This window comes from Lontra canadensis, unplaced genomic scaffold (assembly GCF_010015895.1).
Source record: "Lontra canadensis isolate GAN:19392208 unplaced genomic scaffold, GSC_riverotter_1.0 scaffold22, whole genome shotgun sequence".
Lineage (NCBI taxonomy): Eukaryota > Metazoa > Chordata > Mammalia > Carnivora > Mustelidae > Lontra > Lontra canadensis.
This window is the reverse complement of record NW_022631016.1, coordinates 2,907,938-2,922,480: the sequence shown is the minus strand read 5'-3', so window position 1 is coordinate 2,922,480 and position 14,543 is coordinate 2,907,938.

Below are 14,543 nucleotides of genomic sequence, written 5' to 3'. Positions count from 1 at the left end.
AAACAGCAAATCTTTTAGGGGCACACGATTCAACCCCACAAACACTTAGAGAATTTGGAAATATCACAGCTGCTACATCAGGGCCCCATTGATCATCTGCTTCAGGTAGTGACCCCACAACTAAGAGTAGTATGCAGAGAAGAAGGAAGAGCTACATTTCTGAGAATATAGACTCACATTGTGGTCTGGTCATGGAGGCAGGGGAGACCGTGTCGTGGTGCCACATCTGGACCCAAGAAACCCCATCTGAGATTTGCAGGCTTGGATTTGCTGTAAGTCTACAAGGAGAAGTGCACATAATTTTCCTGCTGGAGGAACTGAAAGGAAAGCTTTGGCAAGGCAGAAATAAATGTTCTAACCATAATATTGAATTAGAGACGACTAAAGCACAGAGAAAATCTTAAGTGCCATGACTATAATAAAAAAGAATAATTGACAATCATAGAGGAAGTTTCTATCTTAGTCTCTGATGATGCAAAGAAGAAGTGAAAGTATTGCTTAACCAACTGTTAAATCAAGCCAAATTGTTTTTAATTATGGACCTCATCTCACGGCAACTCCAACTTTTTATTTCCAGTGTACCATACGGAGGAGATGAAGATGCTTTCTTCCCATATGTTTTCATGCTATCAAACAACACACTTCTTGGAAATTACCTTAAAGACTCCAATTGAATATTCTTCTTTTTGAGTTGAGCTCTGAAACCATCCGTGAATTTCCAAGGGACTTTGAGTTACATTTGAATAGAAATAGAGCAGCCTTATGCTGGCAATGGGGGAGGAAAGTGATATACAACATAGATGGGACAATAATCCTATTTGTGAGGCTCTTTGGAATCTGCATCCTCAGACTGACAAACACATGCCACATTAACTTTTCAATGATGAGATAGTGCACGAGCCTTAGGATTTCACGCAGTCATCAAGGACAGCTGCACTGAGTCTTGGCTTTGTGCCAGGCACTGCTCTATCTGCTGGAGATCCATAGTGAACCAACAAAGATCGCTATCCTATGAAGAGAAAGCTCTGGTCTGGCCAAAGGAAATGATGTTAATATATTAATTCAACATTTTGTTTGTTTTGCTTTGTTTTAAGATTATTTATTTATTTATTTGAAAGAGAGAGAGATACCGAGAGAGGGAACACAAGCAGGGGGAGTGGGAGAAGGAGAAGCAGGCTTCCCATTGAGCAGGGATCCCAATGTGGGACCCAATCTCAGGGCCCTGGGATTATGACCTGAGCTGAAGGCAGACACTTAACGACAGAGCCACCCAGACGTCTCAACAGGATATTTTCTGACTTGTCCTTGTCACATGTTCAAATATGCCCAGTCCATACTGAGCGCAGCACCATACAATGGAAACAGAAAGCAATGAGGAGCCCCAGGGGAAGGCATACACTAAAACCGATTGGCTCAAAGAGGGATCTCGCCAGGGATACTGGAATAATCTGACATAATGGACGAAGCAAAGTGCCAAAGCCATCGACACTGATGCTGGCTCCCAGGGACCCAAGATCATGGAAGACAGTGGAAAGCAACAGGAAATAACATTCAAATGTTTGTCAGATTTGGCTAGGAAAAGGAGATAGCTTGAGAGTGTATTAACTTATATCTGTATATTTTGCAAGACTCTGACTAGAGAGTAAATGCTTCCTCACTATAAATATATTGCTCTGACAATATTTTTAACAATGTTTCCAATTAAAAGGCACTTGGAAAAGAAGGAAGGAAGGGAAAGAGAAAAAATGGTGAGAGAGAAAGGGAGAAAAAGGAGAAGGAGGAGGGAGATGAGGAGGAGGAGAAGAAGAAGAAGAATAAAGGGGAGGAGGAGGAGAGGAGGAGGAGAGGGGAAAGGAGGGAAGGGGGAGGAGTAGAAGAGGGAGAAGAACAAGGGGAGGAGGAGAATGAAGAAGAGGAAGAGGAAGGAAGAAAATAAGAAATTTAAATTTAAGTTCTGCTGAGTTTAAATTTGGCAAAAGTGAGAAATAGTCTTACTGGGCCCTAAAAGCAGGTATAGGAACAGTGGGAAATGGTTTAATTATGCAGAGAGATTCCCCATAAAGAGGGACCTAAAAATTTGGAAATGTCCAGGATCCTGGCTGAGAATGAACTATGCATCTACTGTGGCAAGAAAACCAGAAACACCACAACCAGGAACCAGTTCATGCCATGAGCTGGCTCGAGCATGAACCTTTGGGATCTTTGAGGAACATGATCCAAAGTTACCAACTCAAGAGCTGGTTCTGAATAAGTACAAAAGTAGTCCTTGCTCTTCCAGAATGGTCACAGCACATTTTGATACCCATGAGGAACATTAAAATATATGAAGATACAGGGGAAAAAATCTTGCCAAATGAGAGGATACCTCATCAGAAAATAGAATAGACACCATGGTCTAGAAGCAGTATCAACAAAATATGCTTAAATAATTCAACAAATGAATAAATGAAAGGATAACTAACATCTATAAAAATTAAAAGACAGATTAAAATGCACTTTTTAAAGATTTTATTTCAGAGAGAGGGAGCAGGGAGGAGCAGAGGGAGAGAGAGAGAGTGAGAATCTCAAGGAAACTCCCCACTGAGCAAGGAGTCTGTCACGGGCTTCAATCTCGTGACCCTGAGATCATGACCTGAGCTGAAGTCAAGAGTCAGATGCCTTACTGACTGAGCCACCCAGGTACCCCCCAAAGTACACTGATATGAGAGAGAACCAATAGCAAATCCTGGAAATAAAATATAAACCATTTATTTTAAAAAGACCCAATGGGAAAGATAAAATCTGGGCAACCTGCAGAGAAAATTATCACATGTGAAGACAGAGATGAAAACATCATACAGGGTAAAAAATAGGGTCAGGGATTTTTATTAAAAGAAGAGATTATGGCATGACAAAGTGTAGCAATCACACATTTTCCAGGGCTCTCAGATAGTCAGCACACATTCCAGGCTGAGAAGAATAAACAAAGTTAGTCTACAAGAGATATATTTGAATTAAAATCACATAAGATAAATTAAAAATAGAAAATGTACAAGGGACTTTATCAAAACCTCATACTTACCAGTGTGATTATTCGTGCTGACATGAGGCATCTCCTATGCGACAACAAACTAGGAAATCATAAAATTATGCACCTGCAGAGAGCGCAGAGAAAGGAACAGCAGGCCTGGCCGTTCAAACCCAGTGAGTACACTTCCAAGCGAGCAGGGAAGAAGTTCCATTCACACGGCCCCCGCTGAGGAGCTGATAGAGTCACTCAACAACGCCATTCCTGTCATTTATGTCATTCATGAAGGGAAGCTTCCGAAAGTAGAAAAGTAGACACTGAGAAAAGCATGACGAGGTAAGCTGATCAATTGTATGAATGATGCAATTAGCTATTGATTATATCATATTGTTTCCATCTCCTTAAAATGGAAGTGGAAGGTATGCTGTGGCAACCTGCAGGGAAGGACAGGGCTGTGGTGGGAGATGCTCCCACTGCACATCCTTGTTTCATTCTGGAGGAGGGCGAGTCAATGAATATTTTTAGATAAGTGACATAACACTATTTTGATATTTAAAAATATAAAATACATGGGTTATGAAAAGACAGATAGATCCATATGTGTGTTTGTTTATGGAAAGGCTGAAATTATGTATCTCAGAATACCCACAACACCCTTGATTGAAAAGCAGGGAGATAACTGGGCTGCAAAGAAAGGCAAACAAACAGTCAAACTGATGGCATCTTACCTAAGTTCAGCACTACCTTAAGTTTGAAGAAGAATCTGCAGAAAACAAGGTGAAATATCATCACTCGGTTATTCTGAGCATTTACTTTATGTAGACGTGTCGTGACTGTCCTCTGTGCTGTCACATCACAGAGGGACTTGCTGACACTTGTCCATGTCTAGCCCTGTGCCGAGTAACTTGACATTCACTGATCCATTCTGCCTCACAGCTTTCCTCTGAGATACGTGGTAATGTTCCCATTCTCCAGATGTGGAAACTGAGTCAAAAAGAGGCCAAGTGATTCACCTGGGGCTACACAGTTATTAAGCAAAAGGGTCAGGATCTGACATCAGACTTCTGAGTACTTTTTCCTATTTCAAGGTTTCTAAACGCAGCACTAAGGTTACTTTTGGTCAGATAATTCTTGGTATTGGGGCAGTTCTGTGCCTTGTAGAGCATTTAGCAGGACCCCTGGACCCTACTCACCAGGTGCCAAGAAACACCCACCCCCTAGTCTTGATAAACAACAATGTCCCCAGATGCTGGGTATATCCTTTGGGGGCAAAATAAAGATCATTCCTGGCTGGGGACCTCTGCATTACACAACCATGCCCGACACTTTCGAGGTTAAAGAATCTACAAGCATCGTAAGGAAAGTTGTACAATACAGAAAAAGAATGTGACATATTATCCCCACCCGCACATAAGTGTTTTCAATAATTCGGCTGACGTTCTTCCCATCATTGTTCTGTGCCTGCGTTGATACACCGTGAAGACTTACATTTTTCACTCTGTGTTACAAGATGGACAATTTCCAAAACAAAACATATTTTGCTAATATAATGTTTTTATGATTCCTTAACATTCCATTTTATGACTATTAATTTAATTAGAAATTCCATCATCTTTGAAATTTACATTGTTTCTTGAGTTCATTATTATACTATTATTGTCTTAAACCTGTATTTGTTCATTTATACTTTGCATACCTTTATTTCCTTAGGAAAAAAATCTTAGAAAAAATAATTCTGGGCTGAAAGTTATTCCCATTTTTAATTTCAATATACATTTGACAAATCACATTCCTGAAATTTTGTGCCTGATTAAAATCGCACCAGAAATGAAGCAAGTACCAATGTTCCTGAAGGCATGACCATGTGGACTAAATTTTGACCTGTATTTAAATTATCCAAAGTAGTAGATAGAAGGAAGTACATGTCCGTGGTCATTTTTGACACCTCGGCCATTTACATGCCCCCGATAGGGAAGCTTGATGGGGCCATTTTAACCCACAGCCCTTCTTCCAGGAAGTACTCATGACGAGGACTGAGGTCAGTGTTCAATAGAAAGGAGGACATAAATTTTCCAATGAGAAGGGGAAACTAGACACAGAGAAGCCACAGGGAAATTAAACAGTGTTTATGACATGTGGAGAATTAGAACAGGGGCCGTGGAGAGCACCAGCACCACTGGCACAGTGAAGACCCATCCCACAATGTGAGCATGTTGAGGGATATTTTCCTTATATTTGCATGATTTACTGAGTTGCTTAATTACAGTATAGTATATGTGTGTACCCACGTGTGTGGGAGTGAGCAGATAAGCACAGAAATTTTGTACGGCTTGTGTCCGTGTGTGTGTCCCTGTGTGTATGCAGGGGATCAGATAGATAAACTATCACCACATGGTTATGAAGCACAGAGAGAAGAATGAGGTGATCCACTCAGGTCAATCCTGGCATGGTTTCATCATGAGATATGGACAGGGTGATCTGTGAGATAACTTATCAACCTGAAACTGAGACAATATTGCAGCCCGGCTCTCCTGTTACAGAAGGGAGAAAGTTATAGACCCATTAAACTGGTGAGCCTTTGCTTGATGAAGAGCCTGGCGTGGAGCTTATTTTCTGCTTCTCTGCATTCATAGTTCATCAAGTGCAGTAGCCAAGCACTGGAACAGATTTTGTGGTTGGTTGGGCCATGGTGATCTATGGTGCTTACGGCAGGGAGTCATTTCTGAGCTCCCAGAAATACCGAGGTGGAGAAGGAAGCCCCTGGGACTGGATTGGACCACACGTTCACACCTTTAAGATGCAGCGTGCAGAGAGTCCATCCATCAGTCTTGTTCTGCCCACCTGGAGAGCACAAGCAATCCCTCTCAGAGAGGCAAGCCTTGAAACAGTAAAAGCAACTGCTGTATTCCCCAAAGAAGATATCCCCCTTATTGTGTCAAACAGACCCAGGTTTCTGCTGTATGTGTAAAATGCATATAGACACATTTACGTGGGTACAGAGACTCTGCTGAGATGGATTTTAGGGCAGTGGGAATGTGAATTTACTGGGGGTTTGTGTTCTTCCTTGTTCCCTTCTCCCAGAAGAACTGCATGGCAGTCATTATTGTCCTACTGGACAAGTCCAAGCTTAGTAAGGTTGACTCTGCTCCTCGGGATGATCTGAGTGAGATTCAGAAAGGCTGTCCACCCAGGCGTTTGGACACAGCGGTCCAGGTTCTAAAGTGTGTGTCTTCCTCTCATACATTCCAGAGCCCTGCACCTTCCTTTCTGGGTCACGTTTTCCTTAATGTTTTTCCTTTTCCTTTTTTTTTTTTTTTTGATTCCTAAATGTCTTTCAATTTGACATTTCAAATTTACTTAGAATGAGTGTGAGAAGGTGTGTTAAAGAAAAGGGAGCCCTCATGAGACGTTTTCGCTGTAGCTCAAAGCCCCCTGGCTGGCCCGCTGTGGCATGGACCCTTCTCTGCGGATGCACTCCCCTGTGCCTATAGTGTGGCCTCGTGTTGCGCTGACTTCATGGTGGTCCCTTGCCCTGTCACCCTCGTTGCTCAGCTCTCCCTGCCTTTCTGACCTTGAATGCTGAAGGAGTGGTGTCTGTCTGCCCTGGCTGTAATGTTCAAGGGTGTTGTGGAGATCGTCATCTGCTTAGCTCCACTGGCATTGTGAGAGAACCCGCTGTGAGACATTGATGGACACATCACGATGAACCATTAGTGTGCCTGCTCTCCATTGAAAGGGGGAAAAGATCAATGACATGAGTTTCTGTTGTTCATTTAAGCCCAAACAAAAAGTTGTAGCAATACACCTCTGAAATTGGTACTGGAATTCTGTGTATATTTGAGGTGATTGGTTCTGTTATGCAGGTCAGCAGCTCTCAGTCAAGGGGGGCTTTACCTCCCTGGGGAACAGCCAGCAATGACTGATGAGGGGATCTACCAGCACGAGACCAGAGACACTGCTAAAGTCCCTACCCTGCACAGGATAGAACTGGCCAAATCATTACCCAGGCCAAAATGCCAATAGTCCCAAGACTGAAACACCTGGGTATAGATAAAAAATTAAAAAGTCCATTTATATACCGATATATGTATCCAGTTTGGTAGTTTTGGCAACCTCAGAAAAATATTAGATTTCATCTCACATATGACAAACCACTCAGACTGGCATAATTGGGAAGAACTGTTAACATCTGTGATGCATTAATTTCACATTTCTGTGCAGATTGCTTCACGTCCCTTAATAAACTTTCAAAACAACACCTTTACTTACTTTCCACTATGGATGTGCAAATAGAATGCTCTGTATCGTATAGAAAATACTTGATATTTCGTTTTCCTGTTGATTTGATCTGGAGTGTTGGAGTCACAACGTGAAGGTCTGTGAGTCAGAAAGCAGCTGCACTGGAGCCACCAGCTTGGCTGACAGAAAGGATGCTCCCCTATGAAGAGCATGGCACAGAAGGCAGCGGCTTCCAGCTTCTCTTAGCAAGGTCTTCGCTGACCGTGATGGTGACATTATACATTATTGAACACCAGGCTGGACATATTTCAGTATTAGAGCACATATCCGAGTGATAGATGAAAAGCATTTAAGAATATCGAGTGATCGATTTAATGACTGACTCATCTGCCCTTCCTTCCTCCCATGATGCCTACTATGAAGTGTTTGTGCATGAGGATTTTTGCCCAAGAGTCTTCCCATTCTTTGAATATAGTGGAAAACAAACTGACCCAATGGCACAATAAAAGAATAACTTTCCTGACTGAAATCCAGACTATTTTTTTTTCCTCTGGTAAGTAACCAACAAACTCCAAAAGCAATTATGGAATGAGTAAACTTCAGAGAAATGCACATGTCCCAAAAAGCTTGAAAGATTATAAAATCAACTGAGTTGTTTATGAACATCATGACCCAGAGTACAGAACATTCATTTTTGCAACCAAGAGAACACACGTGACAGAGGAGAGTCCAATTAGAAGTATTTAGGAAAATTGGTTTTCATGGCCAAAGCGAAATATTTGGGAAACCCAAAGCATTCTTCAGCCTGTCCAAGAAGACTCTACAAATTGATTTTACCAGATGAATCTGTTGGCTTTTTCTTCCTTGCCTTCACCTTCTTAGACTTTCAAACTGGGGCATGAACCAAAAAATATTCCACAAGCATACTGGTAAGCCTTTGCACAGCTGAAAGCGCCTGGCGCAGAGTTTATTTTCTGCTTATCTGCATCATAGTCCATCATCCATGGGAGAATGGAGAGGGGGAGAAGAGGGACAGAGAGAGGAGACAAGGAGAAGATGGCATTACTAAGGCAGACTAGAAAATCCTACATGTGATTTGTTTCATTAGTGCCTGAATTAGAATATGCTGTGCTTGGAGGGCTGTCAGCTAATTAAGCCAACAAGCAAAGGCTTCGTATTCAGTGTTGTGGCCAAGTATTTGTTGAGCTTCTACCATGTGCAGACCCCCTGGTGGAAACATCACAGGGCACAAAGATGTACTCAGACCCTATTCCTCCTTCAGGTTATTTGGAAAGTGATGGAAGACCCATGATTTAATGTCTAATGTTTCCATCAAGGACATTAAGTCACAGATTGATTTCCCAGACTCAGGATTAGAAAGTGGTTTCATTATTTATCTCAAAATATGAACCTCAAAACACGGATAATGTTGAAATGTCCTGGATGAAATGTCCTGGAATTCTGGAAATGGCTGGTCAACAGTTTAGAGAAGCTGCCTTTTGTTTCATTCTTCTAGAGGTTAGCCATAAGGCTTGTGGGTCATTTATAATGCATGGCTTTGGAGTGAAAAAGAGAAATGAGGCTCCTAAGACTCCATCCATACGATCCTAGTGATTAAAAGTTTTTGATCTCTCTGTGCCACTGACATAGCTTGGTGTAAACAATTCAGGGACTCTGAGTCCATGGTCTTTGGGAAAGAGACTGTTAAGATTCACCTGAAGATTTATTTGGGCCAGTTTGGCTGCAAATGAAGAGGAGTCTATGTCATAATTGTCAGATCCATGAGACAGCATCATATTTCACATCAGTTTCCCAAATGTTTACAAAAAATCATGTTCAAAGTGTCCCCTAAATTTCCTATGATTTAGGTATTTCTCTGTTATATAATATCTATGAAAGAAATTTAGTACCATACCATCAAGAAATACCTTGAGAGTTTTATCTTTTGGGGAACATTTAAACCAAGAACAAATGTAAGGGTTACTACAACAACCCAACATATAGTTCTAATTAAAATAGAGTCAGTGATTGGATCTGTGAAGCCAGACACTGTCAGATGAGGCCACTGAATCTCGAGGTTTGGGGGAGGTTAATAAAACAAAGGTCAACATCTTATCAAGGTTCTGAGTACACCTTTAGTATTTTTTTTTTGTAATGTATAGTTCAAAATATTTTTTTAGCTATGTAAAATAGCAAACACAAAAATATTTGGAATGAAGATAAGAAAAGCAAAGTCTGCCGTGTGGATGGCTTCATCCACCAGCAGGGAAGTCTCAAGTAAGTAAATTCAACAGAATTCAGCATAAATCTTAGTAAAACAGAATGCAGCTAATAGTTACATGTAAATATGTCATAAATTAAATACATCAATTTATATGTTTTGATGAATAACCAAATTTATGCAATTCTATCATCAGAACTAATCTGTGTCCATATACTCCAGAGGCCAAACACTAAATTTCAGTAATGTCTGAGGAATGCCTTTTGATGCCGCACATAAAGTAAGCAATGAGTAGGGCCCTGCAAGGAATCCCAGGGGCTCTAGTCACATCACAAAGAGCTTCCAGGTGTCATAAATGTGTACTTGCACACAGCACACTTTTCTGTAAGGTGGGAAGAAAATTAAAGATGTCCTACTTTGCTGCTGAAAATTACAAGTCAAATAAGAAGACACGTTTCCTGCTCTGTGAGAATGTATAGGGGGCCTGGGGTCATTGTGTAATCCTCAAGTAATACAACAAGAATAATCTCTTTTCAATACCCAAGATAATTTTCCTCTTTAACCGACCAAAAGAAAACATTTGCTTTAGCTAACTGAAGTACGGAATTAGGGAGACAGTACTCTATGGTGAGTAGAATTCTGATTTTTAATATTTAGAAAAATCACCTGTAAGAGCAAGAGCTTAGAGCTCAGGAAGAATATAGTGGATGGAGTTTGTGGGGCAGAGTGATGGAGGGGACAGCACTGTACAGAGAAAGGACTCCAGAGACACACAGACAGTCTTGGTCTAAGGAAAAAAACTGCAGTGTCTCAGAGGGAGAGTACCCTGTGTGTAAATCATGACACAGTAGATATTGCAAAAGACAATGCTAGTGAACTTGAAGATACAGTAATAGATACAATTTGAAACAAGACATACAAAGGGCAAAAAACAAAATGGTTAAAAAACAAATCACAATTCAGCTGTGGGACAACTTCAGACTAACATGGGTATAATTGGAGTCTTCAAAGGAGGGAGAGGCAGGAAAAAAATCTTTGAAGAATATTGGTCATACATTTTTTTTTTCTTTTTCTTTTTTTTTAATCATTTTTTTAAATTTATTTTCAGCATAACAGTATTCATTGTTTTTGCACCACACCCAGCGCTCCATGCAATCCGTGCCCTCTCCAATACCCACCACCTGGTTCCCCCAACCTCCCCCCCAACTCTTCAAACCCTTCAGATTGTTTTTCAGAGTCCATAGTCTCTCATTGTTCACCTCCCCTTCCAATTTCCCCCAACTCCCTTCTCCTAACATTATTATTATTATTATTATTATTATTATTATTTAATTTGAGGAAGAGGGAGGGAAAGAGCATGAGTGGGAGAAGAGACAGAGGGAGAGGGAGAAGCAGGCTTCCCACTGAGTAAGGGGCCCAACTGGGGGCTGGATCCCAGGACTCCGAGATCATGACCTGAGCTGAAGGCAGAGGCTTAACCCACTGAGCCACCCAGATGCCCCTGGTCATACATTTTCAAAATTTGATAAAGCTATAAGCCACAGAAGTATAACTCCATCAAAACTATGAACCCACAGAAGTTAAATGAGCCCCTCCTACAAGAAGCATGAATAAATGATATCAAGTCTCTTCCTAATCAAATTGCTCAAAACCTATATATACTAGTTGTTGGCTCCGTGTAACAAATTACCCCGCAACACAGTGACTTGAAACATTTGTTACCATCTCAGATTCCTCAGGGTCAGGATTCCAGGCAAGTCTTAGCTGGCTTCCTCTGACTCAGTCTCCAACAGAACTGTCCTTGTGGTGCTGCCCAGGACTGCAATAATCTCAAAGAACTGGGGGAGAATTTGTTCTCAAACTCATTCAGGCTGTGGCTACTCAGCAGTAATTGGCTGAAAACATCATTTACTTACTGCTTGGTCCTCTCCCTAGGGTGGCCCATAACGTATAGCTGAATAGAGTTTGAAGGCTTTTTCAAACTTTATGCAGATTTTAGTACCAGTTCGTCCTACAATAAGGAGAGGGGATTCAAATTCTCTCCGTTCTGAGAATAAGATACTTTTCAATGGTCGAAGGGGGGAGAATAATAGAGCTCATTCCCTGTGAAGGGCTTCGAGAATGTATTTTCACTATGAAGAGGGTGGGAAGAGGGACGATCAGAAGTCCGGGGTTGGGGGGATGGGGGCCTCGGTGACTTGCTCTGGGTGGGTATAGGAGCTCATTTCCTATAGCTCAGGGTAGGGTAACCCTTACACATAAATCCCACATGCCCTGTGGAATGGGAACAACTAGAGAAACAGACAGTAGGTGATTCGGGACAGAGAGATGCAGGGCATAGCACGCATCTCCTCTCCAGAAGCTCAGAGGAATATTGGGGCCTTCCCCATACCCTCCAGAGGGTAGGCATCCCCAAGAGGTTCAGACAGGGACTGGGTTCGGAAAGCACATGACTTCAGGGTTACAGGGCGGCTTCTGGAGTCCAAGGGCACAGTCTGAACCTCTACTCCATCCGCTCCTCCTTCTCTGTGACTTTAGGGAAGTCAGTTAGACTAGGCCCTCCTGCACAGAGAGGGTGCGATGGAGCCTGTCTCCCAGGTTCAGGACATGGGCTCTAAGTTCTACCTCATATCCCACCATCAGGATAGAGCAGACACATGGCAGTCACTCAACATCAGGAAGTTCCTGAGCCTTGATGCCTGTGCTTCTGAGTGGACTGCCCACAGCAAGGACGAAGGCGAAGGAGGTAAAGGCCAGTAGGGAAGATGGACAATGGAGGGCAGGGCCTGTGCCCCTCTCCTCACTTGGAGACACCCATTAAGTCCAACTGGAATGGAGACAATAGACACTTTTCTTCCCAAACTGATTGGTTTGAAAATGAATGGACTAGATCACTCATAGTCAGAAAAGGTATACAGCAGTGACTAGATTAGATTCTGTCTGAATTCTGGGGTTTGGTGTAGCAGTGTGTTGGGTCTTTTGTCTCACTAGTCAAATATACGTGGTTTGCAAACATGTGCTCACTCCCGTGCACAGGGAATCTGAAGGCGTGTTTCTGTTGGTTCTGCCATTAACCACCACCTCAAAGCCACAACCCCCACCGTCATCACCTAAGCCTCTGATTTTGAAGCAGAAAAGTGGATATTAGGTGAACATTGTCTCTTAGTGCCCTGCCTGCTCTCACACTCTGGATTTCTAGATGTGTCTGTCTGATTGAAACAGGTGCATATTGCTCAGATCGTGGCTCCTGGTGGCAGAGAAACCTTCCCCTCCATTTCCTCTGTGGGACACTCACCAGCGCAGTCAGGCCCTCCTGTGGTTCAGCACAAGCCTGTTTACATAGGTCATTCCGATCCACTTGCTGAACACTCTGGTTGGGAGACATGGGCCTTCGGGTCTTCTGTCCTTCAGGGACGCGGGAGCAAGCAGGTGGAACTCCACGGGACTCGGGAGCGTCCCCACTCCCCTCCTTGTGGTTTGGCCAACAGAAGTGCATTTTCCTCTCTGTGTCACACACACTGGGTCACCCTGTGTTACTTCTTACAGATTAGTAAGGGTGGGCTGGTGAAGTGCATTTGTCTTACTCAAAAAAGACCACAAGTGTCCAACAGAATACTTGTTTCCCTAATGAGGCCCTCGCAAATGATTTTAAATCCTGCTGTCTCGGCTACATCCTTGCTGGGGACAGAGTCACATTTTGACCATGGTGATGCCCACCGCAGAGTACGCGAATACAGCAGGGAGAAACCAATCCATCTTACACGTCTAATGATGTACGTGTAAACCTGAACCCAAACGAGGAGTGACTGGTTGTCTATTCTGGATTTTACCCAATTACACTTAATAAGATTTTCCATGAAGATAAAGAAAAATTCATTTCTCATTGCGATCGTGAACACATGCGGCGATCGCTGTATGGCTCACAGGAGAGAGGATATCAGTGCAGAGACGTTTACAAGCACACGGATTTGCTGGATGCCACAAAGCAGTGTGAGGTGAACTGTTCATGGCAATCTTCAAGCCGGCTTGAATTAAAAGCAAGACACTAATATTATTTTTCAGAAGCAAAGCTGCCTTCTGAATGTGATAAGTAGGGCCCATCAGCTAATGATTTAAGCTAAGAAGCTGGGGCTGGAGTGTCTTCCTAGAAGGACAGACTAGAAACAGGACAAGCACAGAAGGGTCGCCCGCCCAGATCCCTGGGACACTTACGGTCCCGCCTAAGCAGTGGTCTGCCAGGCAAGTTCACCAAGTAGCCCTGAAACTCATGGTCTCCATCTGTAAAATGGGTCTAAGAATCGCCATCAGTAAAATGGCCCCATCCACAGGGGCGACTTGATGAATGTCTTCTTGTATATGAACCACTAATCTTAGGTACATTCAGGCGCTCCCCAGGATGTGTTTCTAAATCTTCTCTGAGATGCCCGTTCCTCTTGACTCTGGCCAGGAAAAGGAAAGACGGGACGGGGTTTCTCACCTGCAGAAGGTCATTTGCGTAATCAAGGTATGTGCATTATGGGAAGGGGAAAGAACAACTCTTCCTTTTGTTCTAATTCCTTTCAAACATCTAATAGCCCGTAAATAACTTCAGGTTTAAGCTGATTCCGGGTGTTTTTGCTGGTGAAGGAACATGAGGGGACTGAGCTGCTCATCACATAACAGTCGTCGGGGGTGGGGGGCCCTGATTCCATAGCAACCATGCAGGATTGCGTGGAGGGTGCTTCTGAGCCTGCCTGTGGCACTGTCTCCTGGGAGCGCCTGCCCATGGCGAGGCTGAGGGGCCCCCGTTTCGAGGAGCTGCCACTCCTGACCCATGAGGAGGCGTCCAGGTGTGGAGACCCAGTCGGGGCTGCATCCCTTACAAACCCCCAGGCCATACTGGGAAACTGGAGCCTTCCCTCAGGATTTCCAACAAGGGGGCCCCATCTGTTATTTGTGGGAACATTCTATAATGTTTTAAATACTTCGATTTCTTCCACTATGAAGTGTCCTTATGCTCAACAGTATTTCAGTTACACACGAAGATGTTTGTGCAGTGGGCATCATAGAGCTCACTGGTACAACGTGGCGACACTG